The sequence below is a fragment of the Myotis lucifugus genome, unplaced genomic scaffold (assembly GCF_000147115.1).
Source record: "Myotis lucifugus unplaced genomic scaffold, Myoluc2.0 scaffold_185, whole genome shotgun sequence".
NCBI lineage: Eukaryota > Metazoa > Chordata > Mammalia > Chiroptera > Vespertilionidae > Myotis > Myotis lucifugus.
In genome coordinates, this window is record NW_005871233.1 from 1,034,023 (window position 1) to 1,039,304 (window position 5,282).

Consider the following 5,282-nt stretch of genomic DNA (forward strand, 5'->3'; position numbering starts at 1 on the left):
TCAGGTATCATTTCAGGCACTAGATCAGTCACTACACCTTGGGCAAGTGACAGTCCTTTCTGAGCCCTCGTTTTCTTATCTGTCCAGTGGAAAGAACACAGGGTGGGGCAAAAGTAGGTTTACAGTTGTTCATATGGAAAATAATACAATAATTAATAAATAATACAAGAATAAACTGTTTCGTGTACTCACAACTGTAAGCCTACTTTTGCCCCACCCTGTATATTAATTCATCCCAAACTCTTCTATGTTGGGCATTGTTAGTGATGTAGCTGGGCCCTGTTCTCCTGGGGCTCATAGTCTAGTAACTTAGACAGACGTCTCCACACAGTGAGCCCAGAACTGGCAGGACTTTAATAGCAGAGGCAGAGTGGTCAGCGGTGTGATGGAGAAAACATGGAATGCACCCAATATAACTTGGAAGGTCAGGGAGGACTTCCTGGAGGAAGGGACAACTGAACTCACTCCTGCAATATGAGTAGTAGTCAAGGGAAGAAGGTGTAACTGATCTTCCTCAGGTGTCTCCAGGGAGCAAGACCCATGCAGAGAGCCCTGGGGGCGGCCTGGGTCCTAGAGTCTTCCTCAGCAGGAAACGGGATCCCAGTCTGGATCCGAATGGCACAGAAGGCACTGTTCTTAGCCACAGCACTACTGTAACAGCTGTTCCCATTTGTGGAGCACTAAATGCATATTCTGTGAGCTTTGGAGCCAGCCTCCTTGGGCTCAAATCCCAACTCAGTTGCATACTGCCCATCTCCTCGGGCAGTCACTTCCCCTGTGATTCTCAGGTCCCTCATCTGTAAAATGGCAATAATAATAGTACTTCACAAGATGACTTCACAGAGCCTGCCATGTTATTCTGTAATGCTTTGACCAGGCCCTGTTCTGGGTAATTTACATGAGAAAATATAATATTATCCTCTCTCCACAGATGAGGAAACTGAGGCATGGGAGGGGCGTTCCTTGTTTTAGACACAGAATTAGGAAGTAATAGATTTCCAGTCTGTCCCCGCCCCCCGCCCAATGATACATCAGCAATAGCACTTACACCAAAGGCCCATCTACTGAGCTGTTACCTCTCCCAAGCCCTATGAAGGTGACAAGGTATGGGCATCTGAGCCAGGCCTTGATAGACAAATGGGAAGGGCATTCCAGACAGAAGGAACCATGTATGCAAAGGCCTGGAGGTAGGAAAGCATGTTAGACATCAGCTTCTGTGACGAGTGTGGAGTGAATGGGGGAAGGATAGTGGTGTAGTTGACATGGGCCCCTCTTAAGTGTCTTTAAATGATCAGCTTGGGAAACAGCTTTTTTCTTGAGGACACTAGAGAATCATGGCAGGGTTTCTACCAGAACAGGGTCATGGTTGGGTTTGTGCCTTAGGAAATCCCCCAGCTTTTCTGTGGATGTAGATGAGAGGGGGAGACAAAGGCTGGGTGCCCAGGGAAGGCTATGGCAGGAACAAAGCAGAAGATCATGGCGCTGGACAGAGCCAACAGGAGGGGGTACAGGTGGAAGGATGCTCAGAAGGCCAAGTGGACAGGCCATAGGCCTTATATACTTGGGGTGGGACAAGGCCATGGAAAGGTGCAAGGGATGGTCAACTGCAATCGAGATGGGGGCCTTGGAGAAAGAACAGGTTTGAGGGAAGATGCTGAGGCTAGTTTGGAACATGGTGAGTGTGAGGGGCTAAAGACACCCAGAGGAAGATATCAGGAGGCCACAGAGCCCCCAGGGCTGGGGCTCAGAGTAGGTGAGGCTGGAGACAGATGCAGGAACCAAGGCCATGAGGTAGGAGTAAAGAGAAGACCAGCCTTGAGAAATCAGCTTAAGGATATTTATATTTTGTATCAGTAAGGAAAGATTTGGGCAGTGGGTAACAAAATCTAGAATGGCACGAGGTGAAACAATGAGATGAGTGTATATTGCACAACACCAGAGTTGGGGAGAGCTCTAGGCATGATACAGTGACAGTTCCAGGAGAGTCTTGGACCCCAGGTTCCCTCTCTGCTCTGCCACCCTCAGCTGAATGTTTGGCTCCCACATGGACTCCCCTTATGGCTCCAAAGTGGCTGCTGCAGGCCCAGGCATCACAAGCAGATGTGGTAATTTTTAGTACAAGAAGAGAGTGGCATCTTTTTCCATGCTGTCTCTGGAATCAAGAAAATCTTTTCCTGAAGCCTCCCAGCAGACTTCCTCTTCCATCTCATTGGCCAAAATTGCCTCACATGCCCATCCTGAGCCAATCATTGGCTTGAGGAATTCAGGATTATCTTAGATTCTTCAGGATTCCTCCTGTTCCCCAGAACTGAGGCTGGGGGTAAGGTTTCAGCTTGGAGGCTGGTGAATACTTGAATGAAATTGGGCTTCTATTAGAAAGGCCGAAGAGTGGGAGGATGGGTGGATATTGATTAACAAATCAGCCAAGGCCATCATGTATAATTATGCATGTTGGGACCTACATAAGCGATGCCTGACTGGCAGGGTGGACACAAATAGGGTCTGAAGTTCAAGGCTAAATATGCCAAAAGGAGGCTTCTTTTTCTAAGTAAAGGCCCCATATGGTGAGCAGTGTCCCTTCAACCAATGTCCTCATACTAGAGAGAAGAGTTTACAAAGAAGACAGAAAAGGAGTTCCAGAGAGGAGTAGGAAAACCAGGAGGGTGGGGAGTATTGGTAAAAGAATGAGAGTATTTTAGGAAGGGAGAAGTCAACATTGTCAAATCATGCTAAAAAGGCACACAAGATTGTTTTAATAATAGTAATAGAAAACACATATAGGATTTACTATGAGCTAGGCACTGCTCCAAGCCCTTGATACATAATTTATTTACCCCTCTTATCAACTGTTAGATACATTCTCACCACATTTTATAGTTGAGGAAAGGAGGCCCAGAGAGATCAAATGATTTGTCCAAGGTCACACAGAAGTGCAAAATGGATTTGAGCAAGGTTTTGATTGGTCACCTTGTCCCATGGGAGTTCAGAAACACCTACTGTCGAGCTCTTTCTCAGTCTCAGTCTTCTGTCTCCTCACCATGCTAAAGTCAGCAGCTCGCGGGGAGGCAGTTGTTTCTCCCCTTCTTGAAAAAGAAACCAGACCTTGTTCAGTTGAAGACATTTTTAAAAAGGTGCATGCCACCCTAGCTGGTTTGGCTCAGTGGATAGAGCTTCAACCTGCAGACTGAAGGGTCCTGGGTCTGAAGGGTCCTGGGTTCAATTCCAGTCAAGGGCACATGCCCGGGTTGTAGGCTCGACTCCCAGTAGGCAATGGTTTTCAACCTTCCTAATGCCGCGACCCTTTAATACAGTTCCTCATGTTGTGGTGACCCCCCAACATAAAATTATTTTCGTTGCTACTTCATAACTGTAATTTCGCTACTTTTATGAATCATAATGTAAATATCTGATATGCAGGATGTACTTTCATTGTTACAAATTGAACATAATTAAAGCATAGTGATTAATCACAAAAATAATATGTAATTATATATGTGTTTTCTGATGGTCTTAGGCGGTCCCTGTGAAAGGGTCGTTCGACCCCCAAAGGGTCACGACCCACAGGTTGAGAACCGCTGCAGTAGGGGTTGTGCAGGAGGCAGCCGATCAATGATTCTTTCTCATCATTGATATTTCTATCCCTCTTCCCCCTCTCCCTTCCTCTCTGAAATCAACAAAAAAATATTTTTTAAAAAGGTGCATGCTAAAAATTCAAAAGGTACAAAAGAGTATACAGTGGAAAGTCAATCTTTCTCCAGCACTCAGGCTGTGTTGACTGATTTCTCAGACAAATACGAGCAATATACATGTGTGTCAGTGTCTTTCACTCTACACAAATGGTACCTAGTGTGATTCTGGAGACAGAGTCCCTGGATAGAAATCAGAACTCTACCACTCCCAATCAGGGCAGGTGATTTCGCCTCCCTGTGCCTGAGTTTGCCACTCTGTGAAATGGGAGGATAATGGCACCTACCTCATGGGCTTGTTAGAGAATTAAGCAATTTAATATCTGTAAAGCTCTTAGAACAGTGTCTGGTATTCATTAAAATGTTAGCTAATCATTATCATTTCTGCACTTTGTTTTTTTATATGTTATGTATAATTTTATATACTTTTTCTAATATTCTCATTTCTGCACCTTGATTTTTTTTTCCCACCAACCCAGTGTAATTCATAGGTCATCCCAGAGACACACAAGTAGGTCTTAAATCCTAATTTCTGCAGTGCCTCCTCTAGGACACACATCCTATAAATTATTCCAACATCTCCTTAATGGACATGTGGGTGGTTGGCAGTTTCTGGCATAAAGGATGTTGCAGGGTGTACCTTTGTATCAAGGTCTAACAGAGGCACCCCCCATGGGGCTGTATTTCTGAGCTGGGATACCATGAGAAGACACCAGTCTCTCCGATTCTGCTCAGGAATCTAGAAGGGCTCAGGTACACAGCTGCTGAGTTTTCTCTCTCAGATGAAGTCATTCTTCCCTGGCCTATGGGTGGGCTAGGGGCGGGAGCCTACACATCCATCAACTATTCATTTACCTAGAACACCTATTCTGTGTTGGACAGAGTTGGGAACAACAGTGACAGAAAGCCCTAGGCCCTGTCATCTAAAGTCTGTGATTTTGTGGGAAACAAAGACCGGTTCCCAGATTGTCATGTTCTGGTGTGGTCAGGGGAGGGATAGGGACTGGCCATGTATCACAAGACCCCAGGGAAGGAAAGTGTTCAGCCACCGACAAAGTAGAGAAAAGTGTTTAAGAAGGTGCTGCAGCATGTGCAGTCTGGAGAGAGAACACGCCTCACCCAGGAATTCAAGTTGCTCTGTGTAACTAGGCTGTGGGCTACATACACCTATAGGGAGAAAAGAGAAGAGCTGGATAGGAAGGCCAACAGGCAGGGTTCTGGAAACCAACTTTGGAGGTTTCCCCGAAGTTCCAGGGAGTCATGAAAGGTTTTAGAGCACTGGTTCCCAAGGTGTGTGGGCCCAAACCGTCAGTATCAGCGTCACCTGGGAGGGGGGGCGCCAAAGTTTACCACCTAAAAATATGCCTTTGGAGGTGCTGATTATTTCAAGCTGGTTATTTTTGACAAGAGATAGAGGACCTGCTCCTGACAGGAGCTATCGTCAGAGATACCTACAATTCAATAGGAACCAGGTGTGATAGCAGGGGGGACCCTGGAAAAGCTTAATTGACCAGAGTCCTCTCTGTGTCCCATTGTTAAACAAGGCTCAGCAAACATTTACTTACAGAACATCTGCTTTTCTATCTCCACGTGAAT